The sequence below is a fragment of the Ranitomeya variabilis genome, chromosome 1 (assembly GCF_051348905.1).
Source record: "Ranitomeya variabilis isolate aRanVar5 chromosome 1, aRanVar5.hap1, whole genome shotgun sequence".
NCBI classification, from domain to species: domain Eukaryota; kingdom Metazoa; phylum Chordata; class Amphibia; order Anura; family Dendrobatidae; genus Ranitomeya; species Ranitomeya variabilis.
Window position 1 is genome coordinate 52,625,198 of NC_135232.1, and position 18,742 is coordinate 52,643,939.

Here is an 18,742-nt window from a genome sequence, read left to right on the forward strand (position 1 = left end):
AAAATGCGTGCATTGATCTTCATGTTTTGGAAGACGATTTCCAATGGGAAGATGGTATAACAGATGCAATCGCTTTCCAAATGCCCTACCAACTTCGCAAATTATTAGCTATACTTTGTGTATATAGTGAACCAGCTAAACCATTGGCATTATGGCAAAAATATCAAACCGAATTTATGGAGGATTACACCAGGCGTTATACTCGAGAAATTGCTGAGCAACTGGCTCTTCGTGATATTAATGAAGTGCTCTTAAGCAATAAAAAGTCCTGTGCTGACTACGGATTGCCAACTCCAGTAAATGTTCCAGATGAAATACTGGACCAACTGAATTATGCTGTAATAAAGCAGGAGGCTGAGCTATTGAAAGCTATGCGTAATGAAGCTCAGAAATCAGCTTTAGGTGCTCAGCAGTCAATGCTGCATCACAGCCAGATGACACTAGCTCACACCTTTTTTTTCTGGATGGCCCAGGAGGCAGTGGGAAGACATTTTTGTACAACTGCTTGCACAAGACACTACAAGCAGAAAAGAAGTCTATTTGCTCAGTAGCCTCCACTGGATTGGCGGCTACATTACTACAAAAGGGTAGCACCTACCATTCCAAGTTTGGCCTTGGAATTACAACAAATGAGACCACAGTGTCAAAAATTAAGCCAACCTCACTTCAAGCAAAGGAGCTTAGGGAGTCATCTGTTGTTATTTGGGACGAAGTAACAATGACTCCCTGTTTTAATATGAACGCTGTGGATAATTTGTTCCAAGAAATATGTGGAAAAAAAAGACCATTTGGTGGAAAAGTTTTCATAAACGGTGGTGACTTTCGACAAACCCTACCAGTAGTGGAAGGTGGAAAAAGTGCCCAAATTGTACAGTCCACCATTAAATACTCAAAATCCTGGAATCAGTTTTCATGGTTCCAGCTACAACAGAATATGAGAACGTCTCAGGAAGAAGTTGAGTACAACTCATGGTTACTGAAACTTGGCAATGGAGGGTTGTCAAATGTATATGGTCTACCAGAAAACACAATTGAAATCCCGAATTCTTTTATTGAAGAGGGTGATTTAATTACAGCTATTTTTGGCAAGTCAATTGAGATTACAGATGCAACGGTAGAAGCAATTGCCAATAAAGCAATTCTTACGCCATTGAATGATGACGTTCAGGTCTTGAACGACAAAATTCTTAGTCAAGTTCAAGGTGAACACTCAACATATCGCTCCGTCGTCACAATTGCGGAAGAGAATGGTGTAATTCTCACAGATTACCCTGTAGAGTTTCTTAACTCTTTGAATCCCACTGGGATGCCTCCTCATGAACTAAAGCTGAAACCAGGAGCTGTAATTATGCTCCTGCGTAATCTTAACAGAAAGCATGGCCTTTGTAATGGCACAAGGCTTTATGTGAAAAGCTTAAAAGCAAACGTTATTCATGCCGTTGCTTTAAATGGAAAAGTAAAGGGTCAGACAGTTCTTATACCAAGAATTGACCTGATTTCCAAATATAAAATCTTGCCAATCTAGATGCGACGGCATCAGTTTCCTGTCATGTTGGCTTTTACAATGACGATCAATAAATCTCAGGGACAGTCTTTGGATATTGTAGGAATTTATTTACCTCTCCCAGTGTTTTCACATGGGCAGTTATATGTGGCTTTCTCCAGGGGAAGGAAAAGCCAACAAATAAGGGTCAAAATATTTGAGACACAGAAGCAAGGTAAACTTATTCCTAACGTTGACAAATGGTTTACTGTCAACTGTGTGTACAAAGAAGTCTTTTTTAAGCTTTTTAACAATTGTAAAAGCCAAAAAATGTTGTACACAAAAGCGGGACTAACTCCTAGCCGCGGTCTACGGACCAAACATTGGGCATGGGCAGGGCCTTCGGGGCAGATCCTGTTATGGTTCTCAATGGCAAGAGAACATAGCCCAGCAAACATAAGAACTAGCTCTTGGAAGGATGGAAACTAATCTGACCATGAACTAAACCTGTCACACAACTAACAGTAGCCGGGTAGCGTAGCCTGCGTTTTATCCCTAGACGCCCAGCGCCGGCCGGAGGACTAACTAATCCTGGCAGAGGAAAATATAGTCCTGGCTCACCTCTAGAGAAATTTCCCCGAAAGGCAGACAGAGGCCCCCACAAATATTGGCGGTGATTTTAGATGAAATGACAAACGTAGTATGAAAATAGGTTTAGCAAAATTGAGGTCCGCTTACTAGATAGCAGGAAGACAGAAAGGGCACTTTCATGGTCAGCTGTAAACCCTATCAAAACACCATCCTGAAATTACTTTAAGACTCTAGTATTAACTCATAACATCAGAGTGGCAATTTCAGATCACAAGAGCTTTCCAGACACAGAAACGAAACTACAGCAGTGAACTGGAACAAAATGCAAAAACAAACAAGGACTAAAGTCCAACTTAGCTGGGAGTTGTCTAGCAGCAGGAACATGCACAGAAAGGCTTCTGATTACAATGTTGACCGGCATGGAAGTGACAGAGGAGCAAGGCTAAATAGCGACTCCCACATCCTGATGGAAACAGGTGAACAGAGAGGATGATGCACACCAGTTCAATTCCACCAGTGGCCACCGGGGGAGCCCAAAATCCAATTTCACAACAGTACCCCCCCCTCAAGGAGGGGGCACCGAACCCTCACCAGAACCACCAGGGCGATCAGGATGAGCCCTATGAAAGGCACGGACCAAATCGGAGGCATGAACATCAGAGGCAGTCACCCAAGAATTATCCTCCTGACCGTATCCCTTCCATTTGACCAGATACTGGAGTTTCCGTCTGGAAACACGGGAGTCCAAGATTTTTTCCACAACGTACTCCAACTCGCCCTCAACCAACACCGGAGCAGGAGGCTCAACGGAAGGCACAACCGGTACCTCATACCTGCGCAATAATGACCGATGAAAAACATTATGAATAGAAAAAGATGCAGGGAGGTCCAAACGGAAGGACACAGGGTTAAGAATCTCCAATATCTTGTACGGGCCGATAAACCGAGGCTTAAACTTGGGAGAAGAAACCCTCATAGGGACAAAACGAGAAGACAACCACACCAAGTCCCCAACACAAAGCCGAGGACCAACCCGACGCCGGCGGTTGGCAAAAAGCTGAGTCTTCTCCTGGGACAACTTCAAATTGTCCACTACCTGCCCCCAAATCTGATGCATCCTCTCCACCACAGCATCCACTCCAGGACAATCCGAAGATTCCACCTGACCAGAAGAAAATCGAGGATGAAACCCCGAATTACAGAAAAAGGGAGACACCAAGGCGGCAGAGCTGGCCCGATTATTGAGGGCAAACTCCGCTAAAGGCAAAAAAGCAACCCAATCATCCTGATCTGCAGACACAAAACACCTCAAATATGTCTCCAAGGTCTGATTCGTCCGCTCGGTCTGGCCATTAGTCTGAGGATGGAAAGCAGACGAGAAAGACAAATCTATGCCCATCCTAGCACAGAATGCTCGCCAAAATCTAGACACGAATTGGGTACCTCTGTCAGAAACGATATTCTCTGGAATACCATGCAAACGGACCACATTTTGAAAAAACAGAGGAACCAACTCGGAAGAAGAAGGCAACTTAGGCAGGGGAACCAAATGGACCATCTTAGAGAAACGATCACACACCACCCAGATGACAGACATCTTCTGAGAAACAGGAAGATCCGAAATAAAATCCATCGAGATGTGCGTCCAGGGTCTCTTCGGAATAGGCAAGGGCAACAACAATCCACTAGCCCGAGAACAACAAGGCTTGGCCCGAGCACAAACGTCACAAGACTGCACGAAGCCTCGCACATCTCGAGACAGGGAAGGCCACCAGAAAGACCTTGCCACCAAATCCCTGGTACCAAAGATTCCAGGATGACCTGCCAACGCAGAAGAATGAACCTCAGAAATGACTTTACTGGTCCAATCATCAGGAACAAACAGTCTACCAGGTGGGCAACGATCAGGTCTATCCGCCTGAAACTCCTGCAAGGCCCGCCGCAGGTCTGGAGAAACGGCAGACAATATCACTCCATCCTTAAGGATACCTGTAGGTTCAGAATTACCAGGGGAGTCAGGCTCAAAACTCCTAGAAAGGGCATCCGCCTTAACATTCTTAGAACCCGGCAGGTAGGACACCACAAAATTAAACCGAGAGAAAAACAACGACCAGCGCGCCTGTCTAGGATTCAGGCGTCTGGCGGACTCAAGATAAATTAGATTCTTGTGGTCAGTCAATACCACCACCTGATGTCTAGCCCCCTCAAGCCAATGACGCCACTCCTCAAAAGCCCACTTCATGGCCAAAAGCTCCCGATTCCCAATATCATAATTCCGCTCGGCGGGCGAAAATTTACGCGAGAAAAAAGCACAAGGTCTCATCACGGAGCAATCGGAACTTCTCTGCGACAAAACCGCCCCAGCTCCGATTTCAGAAGCGTCGACCTCAACCTGAAAAGGAAGAGCAACATCAGGCTGACGCAACACAGGGGCGGAAGAAAAGCGGCGCTTAAGCTCCCGAAAGGCCTCCACAGCAGCAGGGGACCAATCAGCAACATCAGCACCCTTCTTAGTCAAATCAGTCAATGGTTTAACAACATCAGAAAAACCAGCAATAAATCGACGATAAAAGTTAGCAAAGCCCAAAAATTTCTGAAGACTCTTAAGAGAAGAGGGTTGCGTCCAATCACAAATAGCCTGAACCTTGACAGGATCCATCTCGATGGAAGAGGGGGAAAAAATATATCCCAAAAAGGAAATCTTCTGAACCCCAAAAACGCACTTAGAACCCTTCACACACAAGGAATTAGACCGCAAAACCTGAAAAACCCTCCTGACCTGCTGGACATGAGAGTCCCAGTCATCCGAAAAAATCAAAATATCATCCAGATACACAATCATAAATTTATCCAAATAATCACGGAAAATGTCATGCATAAAGGACTGAAAGACTGAAGGGGCATTTGAAAGACCAAAAGGCATCACCAAATACTCAAAGTGGCCCTCGGGCGTATTAAATGCGGTTTTCCACTCATCCCCCTGCTTAATTCGCACCAAATTATACGCCCCACGGAGATCTATCTTAGAGAACCACTTGGCCCCCTTTATGCGAGCAAACAAATCAGTCAGCAGTGGCAACGGATATTGATATTTAACCGTGATTTTATTCAAAAGCCGATAATCAATGCACGGCCTCAAAGAGCCATCTTTCTTAGCCACAAAGAATAAACCGGCTCCTAAGGGAGATGACGAAGGACGAATATGTCCCTTTTCCAAGGACTCCTTTATATATTCTCGCATAGCAGCATGTTCGGGCACAGACAGATTAAATAAACGACCCTTAGGGTATTTACTACCCGGAATCAAATCTATGGCACAATCGCACTCCCGGTGCGGAGGTAATGAACCAAGCTTAGGTTCTTCAAAAACGTCACGATATTCAGTCAAGAATTCAGGAATCTCAGAGGGAATAGATGATGAAATGGAAACCACAGGTACGTCCCCATGCGTCCCCTTACATCCCCAGCTTAACACAGACATAGCTTTCCAGTCAAGGACTGGGTTATGAGATTGCAGCCATGGCAATCCAAGCACCAACACATCATGTAGGTTATACAGCACAAGAAAGCGAATAATCTCCTGGTGATCCGGATTAATCCGTATAGTTACTTGTGTCCAGTATTGTGGTTTATTGCTAGCCAATGGGGTGGAGTCAATCCCCTTCAGGGGTATAGGAGTTTCAAGAGGCTCCAAATCATACCCACAGCGTTTGGCAAAGGACCAATCCATAAGACTCAAAGCGGCGCCAGAGTCGACATAGGCATCCGCGGTAATAGATGATAAAGAACAAATCAGGGTCACAGATAGAATAAACTTAGACTGTAAAGTGCCAATTGAAACAGACTTATCAAGCTTCTTAGTACGCTTAGAGCATGCTGATATAACATGAGTTGAATCACCGCAATAGAAGCACAACCCATTTTTTCGTCTAAAATTCTGCCGTTCACTTCTGGACAGAATTCTATCACATTGCATATTCTCTGGCGTCTTCTCAGTAGACACCGCCAAATGGTGCACAGGTTTGCGCTCCCGCAGACGCCTATCGATCTGGATAGCCATTGTCATGGACTCATTCAGACCCGCAGGCACAGGGAACCCCACCATAACATCCTTAATGGCATCAGAGAGACCCTCTCTGAAATTCGCCGCCAGGGCGCACTCATTCCACTGAGTAAGCACAGCCCATTTACGGAATTTCTGGCAGTATATTTCAGCTTCGTCTTGCCCCTGAGATAGGGACATCAAGGCCTTTTCCGCCTGAAGTTCCAACTGAGGTTCCTCATAAAGCAACCCCAAGGCCAGAAAAAACGCATCCACATTGAGCAACGCAGGATCCCCTGGAGCCAATGCAAAAGCCCAATCCTGAGGGTCGCCCCGGAGCAAGGAAATCACAATCCTGACCTGCTGAGCAGGATCTCCAGCAGAGCGAGATTTCAGGGACAAAAACAACTTGCAATTATTTTTGAAATTTTGAAAGCAAGATCTATTCCCCGAGAAAAATTCAGGCAAAGGAATTCTAGGTTCAGATATAGGAACATGAACAACAAAATCTTGTAAATTTTGAACTTTCGTGGTGAGATTATTCAAACCTGCAGCTAAACTCTGAATATCCATTTTAAACAGGTGAACACAGAGCCATTCCAGGATTAGAAGGAGAGAGAGAGAGAAAGGCTGCAATATAGGCAGACTTGCAAGAGATTCAATTACAAGCACACTCAGAACTGAAGGAAAAAAAAAAAAAAAAAAAAAATCTTCAGCAGACTTCTCTTTTCTCTCCTTTCTCTGTAATTTAACCCTTTAGGCCGGTCAAACAGTTATGGTTCTCAATGGCAAGAGAACATAGCCCAGCAAACATAAGAACTAGCTCTTGGAAGGATGGAAACTAATCTGACCATGAACTAAACCTGTCACACAACTAACAGTAGCCGGGTAGCGTAGCCTGCGTTTTATCCCTAGACGCCCAGCGCCGGCCGGAGGACTAACTAATCCTGGCAGAGGAAAATATAGTCCTGGCTCACCTCTAGAGAAATTTCCCCGAAAGGCAGACAGAGGCCCCCACAAATATTGGCGGTGATTTTAGATGAAATGACAAACGTAGTATGAAAATAGGTTTAGCAAAATTGAGGTCCGCTTACTAGATAGCAGGAAGACAGAAAGGGCACTTTCATGGTCAGCTGTAAACCCTATCAAAACACCATCCTGAAATTACTTTAAGACTCTAGTATTAACTCATAACATCAGAGTGGCAATTTCAGATCACAAGAGCTTTCCAGACACAGAAACGAAACTACAGCTGTGAACTGGAACAAAATGCAAAAACAAACAAGGACTAAAGTCCAACTTAGCTGGGAGTTGTCTAGCAGCAGGAACATGCACAGAAAGGCTTCTGATTACAATGTTGACCGGCATGGAAGTGACAGAGGAGCAAGGCTAAATAGCGACTCCCACATCCTGATGGAAACAGGTGAACAGAGAGGATGATGCACACCAGTTCAATTCCACCAGTGGCCACCGGGGGAGCCCAAAATCCAATTTCACAACAAGATCCCAAGTGCGCTCAACCATGTGAAATAGCTTACGCTCAGGAACATTGAGGAATAGCGCTATCGGATAGCTCTACCCGTTCATTTCCTTTAGGAATAGGGCTATGGGATAGGTCTACCCATTCATTTCCTTTAGGAATAGAGCTATGGGATAGTATTAATTGCAGAGCTTTCTCATACAAAAGGTATGATAAGGTGCAGGGCGCAGGATTCCGGAGACATAACTGACAACGATGGGAGCAGAGTAGTATTGTAATGAGGACAGAGGGCAGGGATTTCTTCTAGGCAACGAACGCCCGAGAGCCTGGAAGAAATCATTAACATAAGGACAGAATATAACAATTCTCCACAGCAAGACCTTTAATATGAGGCATACAGGTAGGACTAGTACCTATTACCTGTGTGCCCATATTAATAGGTCATATATGTCCCAGGGGATGACAGTTTCCCTTAAATAAAGACTGAGTGAGTACTTAGATGAAATGTCAACTATAGTTAACCAGGAATAGATGTCTGATATCCCATGATCTATGCAGACTATCTACATGCTTCATGAAGTCTAGGTTGTCAACAAGTGTAATTTCACGATAGGAACAGGGCCGCCATCAGGGCATTACTGCCCTTACGAGTGTATGGTGCCCGGTGAGCAGAAACAAAGAGGGGGTCGGACATGGTTCAGTTCCTTGCATTGTGAACAATACTCTTTGTTGTTTTTATATTATGTTTTTCTGATCTCACAAAATGACCTTATTTTCATTGTGTTGATTGGTTTTATGCACTGTCTTTGTTTTGTTTGTTTTGTCTGCTTTCTTTGTTTCTTTTCTCTTTTCTTATTGGCACTGTAATTTTGCACTTTATGTAATTGACCAAAGGATTTAACTAAATGACTCTTATGAAAGTAGATTTAGTTAGCAAAATATTTAGTGGGAATGTGTTATGAAGCTTTTATGTTTTGGGCACTGGCAACTCTCTGGTTATTATTAACCAATGCGTATATTATTATTATTTTTTTATTATAGCGCCATTTATTCCATGGCGCTTTACATGTGAGGAGGGGTATACATAATAAAAACAAGCAAAATAATGTCAAACCATACAAGTCACGACAGGTACAGGAGGACAGAGGACCCTGCCCGTGAGGGCTCACAATCTACAAGTATATGAGGTGATTAAAAGGCATTTAGTGCAGAAATTCAGCATAGTCTATATTTCTATTTACCATATTTCATATTTGCTGCTGAAATTCAAGAAATGCCATATTAGTAAGAGCCCTATCATCTCAAACACATTCACCAACAATAACCAGAACACGGTCAATCCTTTTAATTATAGTTTAAAGTTTTGCAAGTTTTACTTTAAAGTATGTCACCCCCTATACAATAAAATAATAAACAGAAATGACTTTTCTAATAGACTGGCATGTCCAGAAGAGATCCCTTATTAGCAGTCACCTCATTATCATAACAAGCAGGATTACAATGAGAGATGACAGAATCCACCATTCACAGTAGGTAGTGTCACAGCTCACCTCTTCCCCCTTCCTGCACAATGACATCTGCATGTCACTAAACATGAGAACATGAATAGAAATCTCTCCCAATGAAATAGAGTCCCCTATAATGTTTTATGATATATATACACATGTGTATGTACAATGTCCAAATCCCCAAACAGCCAAGATAGCAGCTTCCATAAATGTACAGGAAACAGAATACAATAATCTGCAATCAGAAATACAGATTATACAAAAGATTATCACAATCTGATTTCAATTAGTTTAAAAAAATGTATAAGACACATTCCCTTAAAGAAAAATAAATAAAAATATACCTAAAAAGATTATTGGATATTTTAAGAAATGGTTAATACGTTAGAGTAGAGTAGGGCCCTGCCAAAAGAGTCTACCTTGTCGTGGTGGCAGGCTTAAAAAATCTGTTGGTCAAAACAAAAGCTGATGGATATGTGATATGGTTCCATGGGAACTGTTACTATGTGATTGGTGAGGATGGGGCAGAAGAGTTTTTCCAAGAGTGGGTGGTGGGACTGTGGAAAGTTTGAGGGGTGTAGGCGGGGCTTGGGTGGAGGCAGAACTGGGGTGAAGCCTGGAAGGAGTCTCAAGGGAGCCCGAAAATGTTGCCATTATGGGGTCCTGAAATGCCTTTTGGCAGCCCTGATCAGGAACATAGTTAGCTAGCTTACATAATATGTGACAATGAAACTATCAAGGTGGTGAGATAGTGTGAAAGAAATGATAATTCCATTGTCTTACCCTTGACCTTAATATCTCTTGGTACATGTATCAGAGATAGAATAACTGTTATTGCTTTGCGATAGTTCCATCTCCCTTTCTCTTTTATTTTCCCTTGTCTCCCCATATTTTTCCTTTTCTATTCCTTCATGTTGTTTAACTCCATTTTGTATAATAATTAGAACATTTTCAATAAAAACAATTTGATCAATAAATAGAATATCTGCTTTGTAAAAGAAAGCTTTTGTAACTCCTTCGTGAACATCATGTACTAAAGAAGAGCCACGTCCAGCTGAAGAATGATGATGGCCTTAATCTGGTCACTTCACAGACATTCTTGATGGTGACCATCAGGAGGTGGCCAGTTGCTGTGATATTTTTTTCACATGCCGATTTAGTATGAGAAAAAAAATTTCAGATCTGCTCTGCCCCGTGGTATAACATTGGGCCTAGTGCTATCTGATAAGACACCTGATAGTTCTAGGCCATATTATAAGGTTATGTGAACAAACTCTTATTGTAATAAACTAATTTTCTTTTAATTTGGAACAGCTGTGATCATGTTGGTTTATTATCCAAAACAGGACCCCCCTCTATTTCTGACAGCTGTAGAAGGTCACTTACACGCCTGCAGTAAACTTATTTCCCTTGTGTAATATGATTGTGGGAGAGCTCGAGTGGAGCACTCACCACAGTCATCTGTGTCTCCAGAACCTATGGAATGAATGGTACCCAAATTTACTCACATTCAGCCCTATCTGAGTCGCCGTCCAGGGCCTGCGGATACTCAGTACCGGGTCCGGTCACAATTAAAGGGGTGGTCACGGTGGCAGCCACCTGGTTCGTGACCCTGGGCATCCAAGTAAAAGGGGAAATGTCTTTAAAGGGGTTTTGAATAAAGTTTGTGTTCGTGACGCCACCTGTGGTTCTCGGTCAGAGGTGACAGACGCCGCCTAAAGGTGTCCTCTGGGGCGATGGTGCTGCAGCAAAGATGGCTTTGCTTCCCACTTGTGAAGCAGGATCCCCTGAGCTCCCGATGTGTATGGCAAGAATGGTGAATGCCGGCAAATAAATGGAAGACACAGGGTTGCAGTCTTTACCTGGTTTACTGATGTAGACAGCCTCAGTCCAGGGTACCGGCAACAGGTGGTGATTGCGTCCAGGCAGCCTGAAAACAATTGGGAATCCCTTTACCAGGTCAGTTTGGAAGCCTTACACTCTGCGCTGCTTTCTAGTCCCTTGCTGCCTGTGGTTGTCTAACAAGGTTCTCTTTCTCTCCTGTCCTGGGACAGTACCAGCACGGTAGGTAACTTGAGCCATTCCCTTGGGGTCTGCGTACAATGTGACTCCGGGCTCCAGTTGTTGCTGTACCTCAGGTGTTATGTGGGCAAGTCCCTTTTAGTTTCCTGCCCTCCAGTTCTGCTGTGGGACTTGTAGTTCCACACAGCCTCAGGCTCCCACTGCTCAGCTTAGAGGGGCCCAAGTGCAGCCCTCCTCTAGCTCTTAAGTTCTCCTGTGCTCCTTCACTGTCTCTTGTCTGCACCAGACTAACTAACTCCTCCTCCAGACCAGAATGTATATAGGGAAGTTCCCCTTAAACCGGGTTTAGAGCTCCCCCTTTGCAAAACAGAATTTATATAAATACGACTGGTCTTATACCAGGGTGTCCTTGTTTAAAAAACAACAGTACACGTCATAAACCCCCAACGTAGGGTTGGGCGGGCTACAAGGAGTACATCCTGACCCGGTGTTCAGCCACACCAGATGGTTTTGCTTCAGGTCTGTGAACAAACAAGGCCCTACCCATGATGGCAATGTGGGTAGAACCAGGGTGCACCTTGGAGGTGCCAACTATTTACAGTGACAGTTTTTGGGCAATTCACCATCCATTACCCTATTGTCCATCTAAAATTCCCAATAAATATGAGCAAACATTTTTACACAGGTAATATCAATTATTAACATTTCACATTTTTAGTCCCTGTAACGGGCTGGGATCTGACCTCTGGTACTATGGGTTGATCTACGTAGCACCGGCACTGAGGGTGATCTTACCAGATTCACTAGGCTTGCTATCACTGGTGTTATGTGCTCTCTTATGGCTACACTACTGGGAATTTTGGGTAGCACAGGTGTACCTGATCTTCTAGGAGTACTTCTGCTCACTGTGGGCATGACAGATTCACCGATAGCAGTGGGTGAATTCACTGGTTCCACTGCTGGTATGATGTCTGCTGCTTGAGCCCATTGGTGTGAAGTCTCTTCTGTTTCAGGACAATTTTGGGTCACATCCTGTACTGGTATTTCCAACTGGGGAAAAGACAAAACAGGAACCACTATTGTTTGGTTTACCTGAGTCCATGACTTGGGAAAGTTTCCAAGAACGGTATGGATTCTATTTTCTTCTTCCGTGGGTTGAGAAGTGCTTGGGTCTTTTTCTCTCTCTTTCAGTTTGTAAGGGCACACTTTAAGATGATCCCTTGATACTGCAGTCGGAGTTTCGCCTCCATCTTTGCTTATGAGACACGCTTTAGTGTTATCAAAGTTTGATGGTAAGATGGTATATGGTTCTGCTTCCCACTGGTCATCAAGTTTGTGCATTCTTCTTTTTCGCTTTAGCACTTGTTCACCTGGTGACAAGGGAATTGCAGGGGCACATTGATTGTAGTTTCTTTCTTGTTTTTGTCTTGCCTGGGACAAGCTTCTTTCCACACATTCTTGTACTTGGCGGTATTTCTGTTGTTGCTCAGTATCCCAATCTGCATCTGGGGAGGTTGCTTCTGGTGTTAGGACTTCCATATCAAGGTCAACAGGTAATTTGCTTTTCTCTCATTAGGTAAGCTGGAGTTCAGTTGATGGAATTCACCGGGATATGGTTGTACAGCTCTACCATGTCTGGCAACTTCTCTGGCCATAAGTTTCTCTCTTCCAAATACAAGGTTTTCAGTAAGTCGATTACCACCTGATTCATCTTCTCACACATACCGCTCGTCTGTGGATGGTACGGCATTGTTCTTATCATCTTACATCCGTACAGGTTGCAGAATTCCTGGGACACTTCTGCTTCAAAGGCTGGGCCTTGGTCGGTGAGTACCTTTTCAGGGTATCCGTGTGATCGACAAAAGTGTTGTTGGAAAGCCTTGGCTGCCGTCTTCGCTGTCTGGTCCTTGACAGGCACGACTACCAGGAATCTGGAGCAGTGGTCCACAATGGTCAGAGCATAGACATAGCCTGACCGGCTTGGAGTTAGCTTCACGTGGTCTAAGGCCACCAGTTCAAGTGGCTGTTTGGTGACTATGGGCTGTAGGGGAGTGGTTTACCCCCACATGTGAGGTATCGGTGTACTCAGGAGAAATTGTCCAACAAATTTTAGGATCCATTTTATCCTGTTGCCCATGTGAAAATGAAAAAATTGAGGCTAAAATAATTTTTTTGTGAAAAAAAAGTACTTTTTCATTTTTATGGATCAATTTGTGAAGCACCTGGGGGTTTAAAGTGCTCACTATGCTTCTAGATAAGTTCCTTGGGGGGTCTAGTTTCCAAAATGGGGTCACTTGTGGGGGAGCTCCAATGTTTAGGCACACGGGGGCTCTCCAAACGCGACATGGTGTCCGCTAAAGATTGGAGCCAATTTTTCATTCAAAAAGTCAAATGGCGCTCCTTCCCTTCCGAGCCCTGCCGGGTGCCCAAACAGTGGTTTACCCCCACATATGAGGTATCAGCATACTCAGGACAAATTGGACAACAACCTTTGTGGTCCAGTTTCTCCTTTTACCCTTGGGAAAATAAAAAAATTGTTGCTAAAAGATCATTTTTGTGACTAAAAAGTTAAATGTTCATTTTTTACTTCCATGTTGCTTCTGCTGCTGTGAAACACCTGAAGGGTTAATAAACTTCTTGAATGTGGTTTTGAGCACCTTGAGGGGTGCAGTTTTTAGAATGGTGTCACTTTTGGGTATTTTCAGCCATATAGAACCCTCAAACTGACTTCAAATGTGAGGTGGTCCCTAAAAAAAATGGTTTTGTAAATTTTGTTGTAAAAATGAGATCACTGGTCAAATTTTAACCCTTATAACTTCCTAGCAAAAAAAAAATGTGTTTCCAAAATTGTGCTGATGTAAAGTAGACATGTGGGAAATGTTATTTATTAACTATTTTGTGTCATATAACTCTCTGGTTTAACAGAATAAAAATTAAAAATGTGAAAATTGCGAAATTTTCAAAATTTTCGCCAAATTTCCATTTTTTTCACGAATAAACTCAGAAATTATCGACCTAAATTTACCACTAACATGAAGCCCAATATGTCACGAAAAAACAATCTCAGAATCGCTAGGATCCGTTGAAGCGTTCCTGAGTTATTACCTCATAAAGGGACACTGGTCAGAATTGCAAAAAATGGCCAGGTCATTAAGGCCAAAATAGGCTGGGTCATGAAGGGGTTAAGAGTGTTGCCCTGCAACCCCCTGCAAAGTGGAACAGGAAGATACGTCTCATGGATGATCGTGTTTCCTGTGTTCCTGCAGCATGCATAGTTTCACCTGGCCCACGTCCTCAGCCCCTGCGTGCACCATCAGCAGCACGTAAACTTTCCTGTCCCTTACCCCACGCCTTGTGTTTTTTTAAAGTAGGTATATAATGTATGTTTGCAAATTTTCTGGTATTAATAGGGAAAAGAAAATATGTAGCCTTGAAAAGGGCTTTTGTTTTTAGCTTACAGCAGCAGTATATCTATGGAAGGACTGTAAGGCAATAAACTCTGCCTATATGCCTCTAATCCAAAACTACTTGAGAATGGCGCTTGAGCACCCGCGATACTCGATCGAGTAATGAGTGTAACCAAGCACCACGATGCTTGATCGAGTATCGAGCAGTGGCAAGCACGCTTGCTCATCACTTTTAGATACACCTCTGGCTCATACTGTATATAAGGGGCTATGTGTGGTCTCATACTATATACAAAGGGCTATGTGAGGGCTCATATTGACTATAGACAGGCTATGTAGGGGCTCATACTCTATATAGAGAGGCTATGTGGATTCTTGCAATATATGTAGAGGGGCTATGTGAGGACTCATACTGAATGTAGGAAGCTAGGTGTGAGCTCTTATAGTATATAGAGGTATAGAGGGGAGCTGTATAGGGGCTCATATGGTATGTAGGGGGTGTCAGCATACTTTATTCTGCTCAATATTAAGTTGTACAATTATTATTAATATAAAATAATAATTGTAATTAATAGGTTACGGTCTCTCATGTAGCCCCTTGGGAAAACTAATAGCCCAACCCTGCTATATAGTAGCATTGGCTATAGTCTCCTCTTCTATTTACTGGCCATCTATCCTACTGTAGCATGTCCACCTCTACATCCAACCATCCATATAATCTAATCTTCTGTAATACTGGGATATATAGGTTATTATTGTTGATTTATCACTGTTCAAATCAGTAGAAACTACTCCGGAATTACATTGTATAGTAATAATGACATTGTGGTATTTTATAAAAGTTTTAAGATGTCAAGGCGGATAATTAGAGTCCATTTCATTTATATGGCAATGAATTGGTTGCATGGCCTGCTCTGGTCTCTTTAAATAACAACTGCTGCTCCTGCTGATGATGTCACGGAATGTTGTGGTTTCTGGCTCCGCCCCCTGCATTATGACATCACACACATTGTGTAAGGAGCTGCGGAGCCAACATTCCATGTGACAGTTGCAGACGGTGGAGAGAGAGGTAAGTCGGCTCTATGTCGTCTCTTGTGTCCTTCATTCTCTTCTATCATCTATTTCTCATTTATTTGTTATTCATTAAGGAGTCTTTATTCTATATAATATAAGCAGGCCCAAAATATATAGTGAACCCCTCATACTAGGAGATGCCCAAATTTTACAGCATTTCTTCCAATACTACAGAGATATATAGGATGTGACGGGATTTATCTTCAAGTACAGAAATGACAATGATTTACCGATTATCCATCACATTTTATTGGTTTCTGACTTTCTTGCTCATCAGGTCCATAGATTAGTTATAATTGAGAGAATCCCCTCAGCCATAACTGGAACATGACGACTTCTCGATTTTTAGGCCATAAATTGTTATAGAATCATCCAAATCTGGGAGATTAAAGTTATATCCTGTAAAGGGAACACATGTAACATGAAGAAAATTATGTAATTGTCGGATGTTATTGAGACATATAGTAATATACAGTCCAGATCAAAAATATAAATCCAACCAATATTGGGGAATCCTTGTCCAACACCGATGTATATACATATTAGCTCCATATGTAGTAAAGCTATTCAAATATTCCCCCACATTGGTAGGATTCCTATTGTTTGATCTCTAGTATATTATTGGGCAATGTACTTCAATGGAAGTGAGGTTGTTGGATCCGCACCCATTAGCTGCTACTTGTGATGTCACGGAATGTGGTGGTTGTTGGCTCCGCCCACATTAGCTGCTCCTTGTGATGTCTTAGAGTGATGGGATTGTTGATTCCACCCCCATTAGATGCGTCATATGATGTCACGGAATGTTATGGTTGTTGGCTCTGCCCACATTAGTTCTTATTTGTCATTTCATGGAATGGTTTGGGTGTTAGTTTTGTCCCCATAAGCAGGGCCGTATTTGCCACTAGGCACTCGAGGGCACGTGCCTAGGGCGGCGACATTGCTGGGGGCGGCACCTGAGCAAGGTTTTTTTTTTTTTTTTTTGTTTTTTTTTTAGCCCCAAGTCACAAGCGACCGACCGCCCCGCCCCCCCGCCTCCCGCCCCCCGCCCCCCTCCTCCGAGTCCCACCTGCCCTCCTTGAAGACAATACTCACAACTCACTCCGGGCGGATAGGAGGGGGGGGGCGTGGAGAGCAGCTGCACCATCCAGGAAGTGTCTTCTCGCGCTGCAGCTCGGAGGAGGCATGGGGCTAGAGAAGGAGGAGGCTGACGCTCGCATCTTCATGGACGAGTTCAGCCGCTCCTCTGCCCCGATGCTGACGCCGGACCGGGACCCGCACGACTTGAACGGGCACCTGAAGGTGAGTACTGCGCAGATGTAGCAGAGCCGAGCGGTCCCGGTCTGGCTAACTGGCAAACTCCCCACACGCCATCCAAGTCCTGCTCTGGCACCCCTGTGTATGCCAGGGCTGCAGGCATGGTATATACCTGGTCCTACGGGGGAATATATGAGCCATATGCATGGCTCATATTCCACCCCCCCCCCCTGTATGCATGGCTGATGGGCCATCAGGCATCAGCCATGCATACAGGGGGGGGGGTGAATATGAGCCATGCATACAGGGGGGGGTGAATATGAGCCATGCATACAGGGGGGGGGGGTGAATATGAGCCATGCATACAGGGGGGGGTGAATATGGGCCATGCATACAGGGGGGGGGTGAATATGAGCCATGCATACAGGGGGGGGTGAATATGAGCCATGCATACAGGGGGGGGGTAAATATGAGCCATGCATACAGGGGGGGGGGGTGAATATGAGCCATGCATACAGGGGGGGGTGAATATGAGCCATGCATACAGGGGGGGGGTGAATATGGGCCATGCATACAGGGGGGGGTGAATATGAGCCATGCATACAGGGGGGGGGTGAATGAGCCATGCATACAGGGGGGGGTGAATATGAGCCATGCATACAGGGGGGGGTGAATATGAGCCATGCATACAGGGGGGGGGTGAATATGAGCCATGCATACAGGGGGGGGTGAATATGAGCCATGCATACAGGGGGGGGTGAATATGAGCCATGCATACAGGGGGGGGGGTGAATGAGCCATGCATACAGGGGGGGTGAATATGAGCCATGCATACAGGGGTGTGTGTGAATATGAGCCATGCATACAGGGGGGTGTGTGAGCCATGCATACAGGAGGGGGGTCATTATACAGTATCATGGAGAACTGTGTGTGGCCATTATACAGTATGGAGCATCATGTGTGGCCGTTATACAGTATTGAGCATCATGTGGGATCATTATACAGTATGGAGCATCATGTGTGGCCATTATACAGTATGGAGCATCATGTGTGGCCATTATACAGTATGGAGCATCATGTGTGGCCATTATACAGTATGGAGCACTGTGTGGCCATATTTTTTCGTTTATAATTATTGTATATAAAACATTGTGATCAGCAGTGCTAATATGGCTGTAGTTGGGACGTGGATATGGGTGTGACTAGTTGTGAAATGGGTGTGGTCAGAGGCGTGGCCTAAAATTTGCCGCGGCGTGCCTAGCGCGCCGCACACTTTGTGCCTCCTACCCTTCTTCAAAAGTTGGGAGGTATGGTACCACATTTGCCAGATCATGGCAAGTGCCGCAGATACCATAGGGAATGAATGAGGCCGACCGCAGTGTTGCCGTAAGTGATCCATTACGTGGCAGATGCAGAAAAACTGCCCCATCTGCTGCAAAAGGCGACTTTCACATCAGCGATTCTTGCCAAAGTCCCTGCCATTAGTGTCATACTCACCGATGGGGGGGGGGGGGGCAGCACTAAAAGTGCCTAGGGCAGCAGAAACTCTAAATACGGCCCTGCCCATAAGCTACTACTTCTTATGTCACCAAATGTTTTGGTTGTTGGTTTCACCCCCATTAGCTTCTACTTGTGATGTCAATGAATGAGGATGGTAGCTCTTCAGAAGAGAATGGCTCTTGACTGCCTGTTAGCAATTGAAGGGGCACTTGTGCTGTTATAGGTGAGGAATGCTGCTCCTACATTGAAGATGCACATGATTCAATAGAGAAACATGGATAAAGTAAAGGAGCTCCAGCAAAAACCTAGAGATATATCCAAGGACGGATGGAATCCTTTTTTCTGGATGGGGTCTATCAGAGTTGGGTTAAACAATTTACT